The sequence below is a fragment of the Megascapheus bottae genome, unplaced genomic scaffold (genome assembly GCF_031878675.1).
Source record: "Megascapheus bottae isolate mThoBot1 unplaced genomic scaffold, mThoBot2.hap1 HAP1_SCAFFOLD_81, whole genome shotgun sequence".
Lineage (NCBI taxonomy): Eukaryota > Metazoa > Chordata > Mammalia > Rodentia > Geomyidae > Megascapheus > Megascapheus bottae.
Genome location: NW_028327393.1, coordinates 594,475 through 609,814, shown reverse-complemented (window position 1 = coordinate 609,814; position 15,340 = coordinate 594,475). Strand labels below are relative to the sequence as shown.

Sequence of the window (15,340 nt, the reverse complement as noted above, 5' to 3'; positions counted from 1 at the left end):
CTTGGCTGGGGTGGTCACAGGGACTGGAAGGGCCGGGATGGGAGACGGCCAGTGTCTAGACTTCAGAGCATTTTCCTCACTGAAGCGGGACAGACTATTCCTCTGTCTTTGGTTTGAGATAGGATATGTGTAGCAAGTCATTTAAGTGTCTAGCATGGGCAAGTTCTTGGGTCCAATCCCCATTACAATGCAAGAGAAAGACAATTGGACAAAGGGAAGACATAAAGGATGAAGACACAGAAGAAAAAGAGTAGGGGGAGAAAGTGGCAGGAAGAGGAGAAGAAGGGGGAGGAGGGAAGGGGGGATTGATTTTCTTATTGAGGGAATCATCATTCCTACATTTGTCACTTAGATACTTCATGTGGACTCTCTCAGGGAGATTAAAGTTCTCTTAAGTTTTACAAAGCAGTAGTGATTTAATTATTTTATTTGGAGGTAATATGATGTAGAAGGCTCCACTGTTTTCTGAAGACTCTTTAGCAGAAAACAATGAAACTAAAATCCTAGAAGTATTCATTATCCTGCCAGAGTGCTTCTGCTATGGTGCTTCTACCAAGTGAAGTGAGGGCCACAATTCTAATCCCAAGGATCAAGCTCCTGCCTCAGGACTATGGTTTCTGAATCCTATCTGAGACAGAAGCTTCAAGATGATGCTGAAGAATGGATGAGATGAAGGAATCAGCAAACTGGGTGGATTGAGGGCATTTACACCTCCAAACTGCAGCTGATTGAAAAGACAAATCAATGTTGTCACTGACATTTGATTTGATTGTGAATGCCACAGCTCAAGTCTTGAGTCATCTCACTTTACAGTTAATATATTTCATTAAAAAATTATCAAGTATCACTGGGTGCCATTGGCTGACCCCTGCAATCCTAGCTATTCAGGAGGCTGAGATTTGAGGACTGCAGTTCAAAGTCACCAAAGCACAAAACTCCAGGAGACTCTAATTAATCATCAGAAAACTGGAAGTGCAGCTATGGCTCCAGGAGCATAGCACAAGCTTTGAGCTGAAGACTTCTGGGAGAGCAGCCAAGCCCTGAGTATAAGACTCTGGAACAACGCCCACCGCATTCTCCCCAAAAATCAAGTATCAAGCCAGGTGAAGGAAAAAGAAAGAAAGAAAAAAGACAGACAGAGAGAGACAGATAGAGACAGACAGAGAGACAGAGACAGAGATGGGGAAAGGGAGGGAAGAAGGAAGGATGGAAGGAAGGGAGTGAAACTAAGAAAGAAAGGAAATAAAAGAAAAAAATAAGCAACTAGTCTGAGTGGGTGGTCTACTATTAGATTGCCTATCTAGCACACAGGAAACCCCAGGTTTGATTCCTAGGTACTACATGCACATAGAAAAACTCAGAAGTGCTGCTATAGTGGTAGGTTGTGGTAGAGGGATAGATTGCAACAGCTGAAGGACAGTGCCCACACCCTGAGTTCAAGACCCAGGACTAGAAGGACAAAACCAACTAAACAAAGCAAAACAGCCAAAAAACTCAATGTTCAGTGTTTCATCTCTGTGAAGACATATCAAGACTTTATAGGGCTGTGAGAGAAGCTCCATCAGGAATGATGAAGGAACTTGTGAAGGCCTGGGGCACCCACCTAACATAGAGACAACACTACCTGAGAGGGAAGAGCACTTGTAGGATTCTTAGCTTCACTGAACTTTCTGAAGTCACCTCTGCTTCCTGCCTACCACTACCTCATGCTGTTCCAAATGCGATTGTCTTTATGTAGCCACACCAAGAAGAGTCTTATATCTAAACAAATGATAAATTCCAGGAGACAGGAGACTCACCTAAGAATTCTCCATGTGTGTGTTTTTATACATATACATATACATATATATATAGGCACTGCTTTGCTGAAATTATGGAATCATGTATACTTTGTACCTCATGAACACTATACACCTGGTACTTTTTACCTCAGTCAAGGTAGACGACACAGATTCTGGGCAATGGTGCCTCATGCCTGTAATGGTCAGTACTGTTGAGATCTCATGAAGACCATGGTTCAAAGACAGCATAGGCAGGAATTGTATGAGATTGTGATTTCCATTTAACTTGCAAAAAGCTGAAAGTATGGCTCAAGTGGTAGAGTCCCAGAATTGATAGAGAAACCTAAGGAAGAGCAACCAATCCCTAAGATGAAGCCCTAGTAGTTCCAGCACAAAAATATCCCCAAAAGAAGTTCACCTCCTTAGCAAAGACAAGTACAGGTTGAAGTGAAAGGATGGAAAAAGGTATTCCCGGAATGGAGCTGAAAAGGAAGAAAATGAAAATGTATTTCTACGTAACAAAGAAAACTTGAAAATAATACAAGATGAAAGTGACTTCATGTGGCTAAGATACTGCAATGATTAGCAACAAAAAGGCAGCTAAGCCTCAATGCACCCAATTTCACACAACAGACACCACTGCACATAAATGAAGAGATAGATGACAACCATGTTCGATCCTCTCCATAGAATCCACAACCGATTCAACCGATGACATATAGCCAATGGAAGCACATATCTGCCTAATAGTCCACTCAACAGTCACAGAATAAGTATCATCCCAGCACTCCCCAAGCTTTCTCCAAAGGAAATAACATTTACAGCACAAAGGCAGAATTGTTCTTTTCCTTCTCTATTACAATGTAATTATACGAACGGTTTTCTTTGTAGAGTATAAAGGAAGTCTTAATAGATACACATAAGAAATGATTGGGGGAGCTCTATTTAGTCTTTTGAAGAAATGCCATACTGCTTTCCATAGTGGTTGAAGGAATTTGAACTCCCACCAACAGTGGAGTAATGATTCCTCCTGTCCACATCCTCTCCAGCATCTGTTGTTATTAGATTTCTCAATCAAGGCCATTCTAACTGGAGTGAGGTGAAACCTTAGAGTTGTTTTGATTTGCATTTCTTTTATGGCCAGAGATGTCGAGCATTTCTTCATGTGTCCATAGGCCATTCATATTTCTTCTTCAGAGAAGACTCTTACGTCTTTGGTTCGTCTGTTTACTAGATGGTTGTTTCTTTGGAGATTAGTTTGGAAGTGATTCATTTTTTTTGAGCTGTTGATACATTTTAGATATGAGGCCTTTGTCTGTTGTATGGTTAGTGAAGAACTTCTCCCACTCTGTAGGTTGTCTAGTTAATTTTCTAGCTATGTCCTTTGCCATACAGAAGCTCTGCAGTTTAACGCAGTCCTACTTCTCTAGACATAGAGCTCCCCTATGATCCAGCAATTCCACTATTTGGCATCTACCCAACCATCCAGAAACAAGGACATACTAAAGCCACTAGCACAATGATGTTCATTGCAGCACTATTTACCATAGCAAAGAATGGAACCAACCCAGATGCCCCTCAGTTGATGAGTGGATCAACAAGATGTGGTATTTATACACAATGGAATTCTATGCTGCTGTCAGGAAGAACAACATCGCCCCATTTGGAAGGAAATGGAAACACTCAGAAAAAATCATATTAAGTGAAGTAAGTCAGACTCAAAGGAACATAGGCTCTATGGTGTCCCTCATTTTCATAATCAGTAGAAACCTTGAGCTCCCCTAGCAGAGATATACAATAGAACAAAACCTAGATACATAAGTCCATGTCGTATGACACTAAATGAAAGGACCTCCAGGATATAGAAACAAAAGCCATATAATGAGTGATTGTTGTCCTTAATGTACTGTTATCTCTCATCTCTTTTGCTGTCCCTTGGTTATCTCATATTGTTACAGTATTTCACCTTGTTATCTGATATATTGTATATACGTATATTAGGTTATTTGAAAACAGATAGGGAAGGGGGAAAACAAGATAATGTTCCGGGGGGAGGGGAGGGAAATGGGGACCAAGACATGAGAAAGGGTATCAATGTATGTGAAGTGATGCACCTTCAATCTGGTGAATATAATGTAACCCTTCTATTAATTACAAAAAATATATGGGAAAAAAGAAATGATTGTATTACTGCATGCTATCATTCCATGATGGAATTCCAGTAGAAATAGACAGCTAGATAAACTACAGAATATATTGAAATACATAGAAGTAGAACAAAACATTTTTGAACGGTTGGTTGATGGTTATTGGAGAAATATGGGGGGATATGTAATCAAGTCTAGAAGACACCTGACAATGTGCTTTGTTTTCATCCTGTAGCGATATCTTGTCTGATACCACAACAAAACGTGATGAACTTAACAACAATGAAGGGTATGTTCTGAACATATATGCACCACTCACCTAGGTATACATATAGATATTAACATGAATGTAGGTACAGACACACATGAAAGTATAGTCAAAGAAAGGAAAGTGATTTAGATTAGAGAACTTTCTTGGAAGTATTGATGACAACACAGGATTTTTGATATTTTTCTAAGATGCATTGGATGTAATATCTGCAGCTACCTTTCTCAAACCTTAGCTGTCTTAAGAATAAATATCAAGAATTCTTCTTATTCCTAATGTATTGTGGTGGCCAAAGCCAATTCAGTGTTTTGATGGAAGCCCCAGCAGGATAAGAAACTACTCTGCAGGTGCTCCATTATCTCCAGCTAGAGGATACAACACCAGCATTGATCCTCCTCCTCCTACACCACCACCTCCTCCTCCTCCTCCTCCTCCTCTTCCTCCTCCTCCTCCTCTTCCTCCTTCTTCTTCCTCTTTCTCTCTCTCTTTCCCTCTCACCCTCCCTCCCTTCCTCTCTCTCTCCCTCCCCCCTCTCTCTCTCCCTCCTCCCTCCCTTCCTCCCTCCCCCCTCTCTCTCTCCTTCCCTCCCTCCCTCCCCCCCCCCCTCTCTCAGAATGAGAAAAGACTAGTCCTTAGGGAAGTTTTAATTTGAAATATGTTTTCCTATAATGGCCCACCTCCAAGGTGTATTTCAAGCCTTAAACAAAATCCTGCCCAACTACGTGTCAGATGTCTATATCAAGAGATGATGATGAAGACAGGGGAATCTTTTTGGGCCTGTGTTTATCCCAATGTATCTCATTTCATTGCTCTGGGAATTGGGTTGGCCAATATATAATGACTTGACTAGGTTTCCAGTTGTTCATGGAGAACTGACAGCTGGGGACAGGCCCCTCATATTGTATGTGCTTTATTTAGTGGATGAAAAGTCTCTTACTATCAAGTCAGGGTTAGAATTTTATGTGAGAGGTAAATATTACACTAAAGATTCAAAACTTGGTGTATGGTATAGGTATGTTTGTTTCCTCATATATTCTGGATGTGAAGGTGAAAAACTCATGAAACATAAATGTAAATATTTTAGTTGTTTATTAAAAGCATTTCATTATAAAACTGGTGTAGAATATCCCTTTAAATTGATATTATACAGGACTTTGGTTTTGGTTAATCTTGTACAATGCATGTACTTTTGTTTGGAGTTGCACCAAAGTTTCGGTTCCTAAGACCAACAGATTACTCTTTTCCTAAAAAGGTAAAAAAGCCATATGAAGAGAGACAAAATGTGACTGATTTTATTTTTATTCACATTTTACAGCAACCACATGCAGAAAATTGCAAATAAAATTCTACTGTCTCTATCATTCAGGTGGGTAAGACTGTAGAAATGCAAGCAATGAAGTATGTATATAAAACATAACATCAATATTTGAAGTGAAAAGAATCTAAGAAAGTCCAAACTGAGCAACAAGAGTTTCTACTGTTAAGATGTTGAAAAATAACCCGTGTGTGCCTTCATACTATAATCCAATTGATCTTGGAAAATTGTCTTAAGCTGGTCTTATAACTCAGAAAAAAATGGCATTTAAGCAAGTCTATGTAATGACATATGGCTATGTGTTTTTCTACTCATGAAAGTAAGTAAATATAAGTTGGGTGCTGGTGGCTCACATCTCTAATCCTTGCTGAAAGCTGAGGATTACCACTGGAAGCCAGCTTGGACAGGAAAGTTCTTGAGATTCTTATCTCAAATAAATGACCCAGAAAAAGCCAGAAGTGGCATTTTGGCTCAAGTGAGTTTGCTAGTCTTGAGCAAAACAGCTCAGGGACAGCACCTAGAGTACAAGCCTCAGGAATGGAAAAGGAAGAAGGAAAGACAGAAATACTGGAAGAATGAGAGTAGGGGTGTGAGGGAGAGGGAGAGGGAGATTGCGAGGGGGAGGGTGTGGGAGAGGGAGAGGGAGTGCAAGGAAGGAAGGAGGGAAGCAAGGAAGGAAGGAAAGTAGGAAAGAGGGAAAAGTATGGAGTGAGGAAAGAAGGAAAGCAAAAATAAAGGAAAGAATAACAACGAAGTGTTAAACTTTTGGAAGTATAGGTTGTATTCTAATAACTCCCTTATTTATGTGATTCCTCCATTCTGGAAACACGTTCCTTAGGCTTCCACTCTACATATGAGAATAATTTTATACTGTGCCTTAGAGTACATAAAAATTAATAGTATTTTCATTTGAGTTTCAGTTTTAAAGACTTTGAAATCTTCTCAATTCATCGTCATAAGGACATAAACGATACAATCAACCAATGGGTAGTTCGTTTAAAATATGTGACAGAAAGGCTTCAAAGCACTTAGAGTTCAATTCCATAAATATGTATGGAATTGAATTCTTTTTCATGTGTCCATAGCTGCACAAGGAGTACCCCCAAATAAATAATCATATCCATGTTAAAATCCTCAATAAAAATCTTAGGATCCAAGTGGGCATTAGTTGTTTTAGGGCCTCATGCTTCCTGGACAGGCATTTTACTGACTGAACTAGACTTCTAGCTCTTCCTACTTTCTTATTTCTGAGATAAGGTTTGGCTTTTTGCTCTGACTGACCTGGACTTCAGTAGGAAGACTGAAGTTGCCTTATTGACCTGGCTGGGACAAGAGGCTCACATCATCACACCTAGCTTGTCTTTTTGAAGTGGGTTTGTGGAATTTCTTTGCTGGGGCTGGCCTTGACCTGGTATCCTCCTCAGTCTCATGAGTAGCTAATATCATAGCTATGAACCACCGCACACAGGCAGGTAGTCCTTCAAGCGCTTAGGTCAGTTACGCCTTCACTGAGCTTTAACTATTACAGTCTGACAAAGATTCAGATTGATGACTTTTAATGTGCTAAAAGAAACTGATAGATTCATCTTCAGAATTTATCAATATTTAAAGAGTTTATACTGACAGACTAGTCATTTCATTTCCATTTTTGTTCTAGCTTGCAGTTATTGTGTGGTTTCTACATACCCTCCAGTATACTGTTTAGGAGGGAATGTTGTTCACTATTCAGTGCTTCTATTGGATAAAAAACTGAACAATGTTTTTAGATAGGAATGCACTAATTCTTCATACCACTGGCCACGATAATCTTAAATAATGTCTTTTTAGCATCTGACATATAGTTTTAGGAATTGTTGAAATGTGGTGCCAAACTCTCATTGTCTTTATTTTAGGATTTTGGCAATACTACTGATTTCTGTCGATCTTGGTCTAATGGTAACAGATATTATAGTTACGACCAGCAAACTACATATTCCATTAGAGTACAGAACAATTTCCCTTGTGATTGCTATATTTTTCCTTTTGGATGTTGTTCTACAAGTATTTGTGACAGGGTAAGTTTTATTCTCTCTGAAGCCTAAATCTAAAGAACCCTACTGAGACTGGCTCCTCCACCAAGTAGCTCAGGCTCACTATTTCCCTTAACTGTGTGCTTGAAACTCCCATTTATCTCCTTGATTTACATAAAATAACATTTATTTGTCAGTCCTGGTGCTTGAACTCAGGGCCTGAGCGCTGTCCTTGGACATTTCTCAAGGCCAAAGAACTACCACTTGAGCCACAGCACCACTCCCAGTGTTTTTCTATATATGTGGTGCCAAGGAATTGCACCAGAGTCTTGGTGCATGATAGCAAACATTCTACGAGGACAAACTCCCAGCCAAATTTTTTTCAGGATACTAAATTAATTAGAAGATCAATCCAAACAAATGTGTGCCTCTTGAAAAGCATTCTTGAAGCCAAGGCCCAAACCCAGATTTTCATTGAGTAGCTTTAATTAGTTTTATATTGCTTGAGACACTCTCATGGAGTAGTTGAGAAAAGTCTTTGAACAGATAAAGCTTAAAGGGATTTACCAAAAGGGATCAGGTAATTAATATGTCAATGTGTATGTTAAGAAGGAGAAGTATGAGTGCCAGGAGTCTGTCTTAATGGTGGAATGCCTGCCAAGCATGCAGAAAGACCCAAGTTCAATTCCTCGGTTCCACATATAGAAAAAGCCAGATGTGGTGCTGTGGCACAAGTAGTAAAGCTCTAACCTTGAGAAAGTCCAAGGACAGTGTTCAGGCCCTGAGTTGAAGCACCAGGACTTGAGAAAAAAAAAGAAGAAGAATCTGGGCCCAGTGTCTAATGCCTGTAATCCTAGCTACTCAGGAAACTGAGATCTGTGAATCACAGTTCCAAGCCACCCCAGGTGCTAAAGTCTGTGAGATTCCTATCTCCAGTTAACTACTAGAAAACCAGAAGTGTTTCTCTGGCTCAAGTGTTGCATGGTATCTTTGAGCTAAATAGCTCAGGGACAGTACCCAGTCCCAGAGTTCAAGCCCCATGACTGTTAAAAAATAGAAGGAGAAGTATATACTTGACGTCTATAGATCAATACTTTGATTCTGACTGGAATTTCAAGTAATGTTTGATAGTATGTGAAATACTAGATACTGCACTCTAAATAGTCCTGAGTTCATTGAAAGGAAAAGTTTTAATGAAAGCATCTGCAGGTGATGTGGAGATTGCTTATCTCATTAGTGAGATGTAGCAAGAAAGAAATAGATTGCTTCCCTTTCCTGCTTGCTGGTTTTCTGAAAAGTAGGATGGGTGAGGCAAGCCTTGGGGATGGGCTGCTGGCGAGTCAGGCACTGGGTTTCCTAGCCTCCCTTTCTCCAAGTCATTTCAGAAGGCAGTGTATGTTCTTTCCTGAGGACTTGTTCTCCTTCTTCTCTTGAGCTAAGCAGAGTTATTCACTGCCAGGTTAGTCTGATCCTGACAGACTGCCTCAGAGTGTGAAGATGCTTTTCCTGGAGGACTAGTGCTCACCTCTGCAGGAGTCAGTGGTGGAAAGGAGTCTGGTAGATGGATGTCTGTCTTTGTCCTTTTAAGGACACAGCAGCCCCTTGGGATTCCATTGTGGGTGCAAGGACAGATTATGAGGTCAGAAGCGCAGTTCCTACCCATCTCATATGATACTCACATATTGATCTGGGGATAGTATGATGTACTGAAATTGTTGCTCAACAGAACTGTACACTTGCACTTGTCTTCTTCCAACTCCATTGGAGAAGGCAGTGCATGCCTCTTGTCCAATGGCTGGGGTAGATGGCTTATCCATTAAGCTTTGATTGTCATCAGGTGTGCAAGTATGTAATAATACAAATTTACTACTTGAATACCTTCCACCAGTATTATGTTTTCTCTTTCCCAAATCCAGTCCATCCATTTCATAGAATCTATTCCAATAACAATTTTAATGAAGTTGAGTCAAGTACTTTTTGCTCTAAAGATTTTCCTCTATCCTCTTAAAGCAGATAACCATTTTTTTAAACTTTCTCTTAGAGGAAAAAGCATTATTTTTCAGATTTCCTCAATATTACAGATGCTGCCATCACTATCATTATTTTATTTATGGACATCACATACATATTCTTTAATGCTACATTTTTTAAAGATATCCAAAGGTAGGAAACCCATGACTTAACTGTCACACTTTTCTTTCATTTGTTCCTTAATTTCTACTTATTCTTGTCTTAAATTGTGTATATTGAACTGATTTCTGTTTAAGTTCTGAACCTGATACTTTTTTTGAAAATAAAATATTAGGGATGATGACATGGATTGAGTGGTAGAGGCCTACTTAGCAAGTGTAAGAACCTGATTTCAAGGGACTGTAACACAAAAATGGAAGAACAAATGATGGGAAAATGATACATTTTCATACCCTTGGGAACTAAATAAAGACAGCATTTAAGGCCAGTTACAGGTATCTTCACTAAAGTACTTCCATTGGATATAGGAACTGGAAAATCATTTTGAAATTCTCCCCTTGATGATCTACTAACCTGCTTTTCCTAATATTGCAAGTGTATTGACTTGAACATGTATGAAGTTTCAGTGGCTCTAGTTATACTTCTCTAAAAAATAGCCGATGGAAACCAGGAAATCACGTATATGGCAACCCAGATAATGGATTTTTGCAATGGCAGTTTGGTAAAATGAAGAATGTTAAGGCAAAGTTAAAGCAGTAAGGGATTACTAAGTAATATGTGTATGGGTGTGGCTGTCTGTATCTGTGTCTGTGTCTGCCTCTGTCTCTATCTCCCTTTCCCTAAATGAGATAGAAAAATACCAATGTACATTGGAGGGCTAATGTTAGGAGGCTTTTAGTTATATTCATTAGAAATCAAAGAAATAGATTCTTTCTTACCAAAGTTTCTGAGAGGTCCAGTGTGATTTCTAAGTAAATATTGCTTTCGCTAGGGTTTGGATCTGGAAAATAACCTCAATCCATATGGTCCTTCAATGGGCAACCTCAACACCACTTGAGACCTTGGTAGCAAGACAACACTTGAGGTAGCAGCTACAGAAGCTGAATCAAGATGGATCAGAGTCAGAGTCGTGGTCATGGCCAGAGGTAGCATGAAGGATGATAAGGACAAGAAAAGGAAATATGAAGTACCTGTACCAACTAGAGTGGAGAAATAGAAGAAGAAAACGAAGTGACCAGATGCTGCCAGCAAACTGCCACTGGTGTCACCTTACACTCAGTGTCGCTTGAAATAACTGAAGTTAGAGATAATTAAAGATTATCTTCTCATGGAAGAAGAATTTCTTAGAAATCAGGAACAAATGAAGCTATTTGAAGAAAAGCAATAGGAGGAAAGATGGAAGGTGGATGACCTGGGGGGGGGACCCTGATGTCGGTAGGCACCTTGGAAGAGGATCACTGATGACATTTGTGCCATGGTGTCCACATCTGTGGGCTCTGAGCACTGTGTCATCATCCTTTCCATCCTGGACAAGAACCTGCTGGAACCAGGCTGCTCAGTCCTGCTCAACCACAAAGTGTATGCGGTGATAGGGATGCTAATGGATGACACGGTCCCCCTGGTCACAGTGATGAAGGTGGAGAGGCTCCCCAGGAGACATATGCAGATATGGGTGGCTTAGACAACCAAATCCAGTATATTAAGGAATCTGAGGAATTGCCGCTCACTCATCCTGAATATTATGAAGAGATTGGTATAAAACACCCATCATTCTCTATAGGCCACCTGGCACAGGTAAAACTGTTGGCTAAAGCAGTAGGAAATGAAACATTGGCCACTTTCTTGAGAGTGGTGGGCTCACAACTTATTCAAAAGCACCTAGGCAACGGGCCCCTACTTGTATGGGAATTGTTTCGAGTTGCAGAAGAACACGAACCATCCATTGTGTTTATTGATTAAATTGATGTCATTGGCACCAGAATGTAAGATTTGGACTCTGGAGGTGAGAGAGAAGTTCAGAGAACCATGTTGGTGCTGTTAAGCCACTTGAATCGTTTTGATTCAAGGGGGGATGTGAAAGTGATCATGGCCCCAAACCAGATAGAAACTTTGGATCCAGCACTGATCAGACCAGGCTTCATTGACAGAAAGATTGAGTTCCCCCTGCCAGATGAGAAAAAAAAATAAGCTCACCTTCCACATTCATAAAAGCATGACTGTCCTGGCAGACAACGTGACTCTAGATGACTTGATCAGGGCAAAGATGATCTCTCTGGGGCCAACAATAAGGCAATCTCTACGGAAGCTGGGCTGATGGCCTTGAGGGAATGCAGAATGAAAGTAACAAATGTAGACTTCAAAAAATCTAAAGGAAACCTTGTTTATTCAAAACAAGAAGGCACACCTGAGGGGCTCTATCTCTAGGAACCACAACTGCCTTAGGAAAGTGATGGGAGTTTTCCTGGCTCTCCACTGGGAAGCCATTAGTGCCTGCCCAGTGGAAACCATGGGTCAGATGATTTTACTAAAAATTCCCCTTTGTCTTAGGAAATGTGGCTTGTAGGTCTCACATCTGGCAATCTCTGTTGTCTATGCTGTGCAGCACTCTGCTTCCCAATAAAGTGCGTTTTACAGAAAGAAAGATAGAAAGAAAGAAAGGAAGAAAGAAAGGAGGAAGGAAAGAAGGAAGGAAGGAAGGACGGAAGGAAGGAAGAAGGAAAGAAGGACGGATGGACAGAAAGGAAGAAAGGAAGGAAGAAAAGAAGAAAGAAAGAAAGAAAGAAAGAAAGAAAGAGAGAGAGAAAAAGAGAGAGAGAGAAAGAGAGAGAGAAAGAAGAAAGAAAGAAAGAAAGAAAGAAACAAGGAAAGAAGGAAAGAAAGAAAGAAGGAAAGAATGAAAGAAGGAAAGAGAGAAAGAAAAGATGAAAGAAAGAACACATCAGCCTCCACCCTAGACCACTGAATTGGAAACTCTGGGATCTGTGAACCATGGTTGAAGCAGTTCTGCCAAATGAATCTTGTTGGACATGACCACACTTTTGTGTTTCTGAATGGAGGAGAAACACCAGCCAGTATGGTTGGGAAGTATTGCAACCTGTTCCCTGCCTGATATGCATGTACTAGCTGTAGGGAGCCTCTGTTACTAAAAGGAATAACACCAATGTACAAACAATCAAAGTCCATTTGTGGGGAAGATGAAAACTAAAATAGTTTATAAATCTGAATGAACTCGTTACTGTTTGTCCAGACAGTAATTTCTCAATCTTAGCATTACTGATATTTTGAGAAGATAGTTATTACTTGGGTAGGGAAGAGAGGACAAAAACATCCTATCATTCTTCCTAGATTGATATTTATTGTAGGGTGTTTAGTAGCAGTCCTAGATGTGATTAGCACCTGCATCCATTTGGTTGTGACCACCAAGTATGTCCATATGTTACCCATTGTCCTCTGGGATGAGGGGTATAGCTGACTGTTAGAGCACTAGAGCAGAACGTGGAGGCCATGGGGGTGGTGCAGAGCAATGTAACATATGTACACAGATTTAAACGTATGTATTGATGAACTCTTCTCTTTCTGAACTAAAAATGTGTATCTATAAATTTTTAGAATGATTGTATTCTTTCGGCTTCTGAGGCTGATAACACTTATGAGGATCTTTCACCTTGCAACTCAGAAAAGACATTTAGAAAAATTAATCAGAAGACTGGTAAGTGGGCAGGACATGTTTGCTTCCCATCCTGGTAAAAGTTTTAGGTAGCAATATCAAATTCTTTGTGGTTGACTTCTGTTTTACAGCTTCATCATTTTTGTTCCTCCCAGGTGTCTGGCAATAAGAGACGATATGCCAAGGATGGATTTGACCTAGATTTAACTTACATCACTGGTTTGTGAAACTTAACTATTGATTGACTTCTCTTAATTATAGTACTGTTTTTTGAAACTTGCCATGTGATTGAATTATGTTTAATCCACATTTTCCTTTGAAGTAAGAATATTCCCTTTGATTTTCCCAAATCACAATGTTTTTTATCTAAGGCACATTGGTTTCTGCTTTTTGTTTTTGATTTGTTACTACATTGGCTTCTTTGGTGGTTCTGGGAAAAGAACTCAGTCTCTTGCTTGCTTGGGAGGCTCTCCTACTTCTGCCACACCACTAGCACTTTTTATGTAATTGTTATTTTCAAGGTAGGCTCTTGCTTTCTGTCCCAGCTTTTCTGAGCTACATTTCTTCTACTTGTATGCCATTGTACCAAGCCATTTATTGAGATGAAGTCTTTCCATGTTCCTCAGATCTTTGCCTCCTGAATAGCTGATTTCCAAGATTGAGCCAAAAATGCCTAGCTTTTTTGCTTTCTCTCTCTTCTTTTTTGTTTCTCTTCTTTCTTCCTTTCTCTGTCTCGCTTACCTTCTCTTCTTTCTTCTTTCCTTCCTTCCTTTCCATACTCTCAAAGTATTTTTCTCAATGATTTCATAGGCTACTGTGTTATGGTAATAGATTGGTAGATTACATCTGGGCACAGGTAATCTCATTCATTTCAAACCAAGACTCCCTGGTGGTTAGACAGTAAATACGATGCAATTTCAAGTGGCTCCATTAAAATTTCACTTATTATTTATTCAGTTTTGTTAGCTATCTAAGCATCCAAGAGAAAGAGACCTTAACCTTCTAAAATCCCAGAGAACAAGTTCATTATCCATGAGGTCAGGTTTGCTAAGGGAAGAGGGCTTCAAACACTAAGTTCCTGTTGAGCCTAAGGATAGTATGATATTGCATAGCTTGTTTATTAACTTTTGTATTGTATTGTCAGTCCTGGGGCTTGAACTCAGAACTTGATAACTGTCCTTGAGCTTCTTTTGCTCAAGGCTAGCACTTTACCAGTAGAGCCACACTGCCACTTCTGGTGTTTTCTGTTTATGTTGTCCTGAGGAATCCAACTCAGAGTGTTTTTGCATGCAAGTCAAACGCTCTGCCACAAAATCACCTCCTTAGACCTCTATTGCTTCATCTTAATGCATCATCTTGGTTATGTCACTATCATATCAACTCCTCTTGTACTCTGAGAAAAGAACCTGGATAGATGTACCAATAATTTTTGTTATTGTTGTTCCCATCTGTACTGAATTTCCTAATAGGGATTCTTTTGCCAGGACAGTTCCTGGCACTGAATTCAAGCCCCAGGATTGGTAAAAAATATATTATATATATATATAGTTTAAGAGAAAATATAGAACCTCACGCATCATCAGAAAAATACAGGAGGAAACCACAATGTGATATCACTGTAACATTCCAACAAGCATGGAAATTATTGAATAGATAAGAGGTAACACATGCTAGTAAACCTGTGGAGAAAGATGGCCTTTGACAAGCTATTGATGGGGATACCAATTAGCATAGCCATTCTAGAAAACTGTGTGAAGAGTTTCTCAAACAAATCACCCTTCAATGATCCTGGCATCCAATCATACCTCGACTGGGTATTGATGCGACTTTAAGAGATCATTATGTGGCAGAGATGTATGCACCCGTGGTTAATAGCTCACTGCTCAGCAGTGAATAGCCAAGGGATGAAATGCACCACTTCAGTGTCCATCCAACGTGAATGGTGTGGCACCTCTAATGATAGCACATTGTTTATTCCTGCAAACAACTATCTTTGTCAACAATACAAAAGGAGAAGTTATATGTTAAAAAAATAAGCCAAATGGCAAGTATGGAATATGCGAAATAGCAAAGCATTGATTTCAAAGAAGGTGAGCCTAGACTAGTGAATACCAGAAACTTGGGTGAGTCAGAAGGAGGAAGGTTTGGGAAAAGGTTGATGAATGAGCAAGAGATTGTAATG

At 39.8% G+C, this 15,340-nt stretch overlaps 1 pseudogene; it reads left to right on the top strand.

The window, feature by feature from the left end:
• The first annotated feature begins 10,818 nt into the window (after nt 1–10,818).
• Nucleotides 10,819–11,915, top strand: LOC150039908 (26S proteasome regulatory subunit 4 pseudogene; annotated as a pseudogene).
• Nucleotides 11,916–15,340: the final 3,425 nt, after the last annotated feature.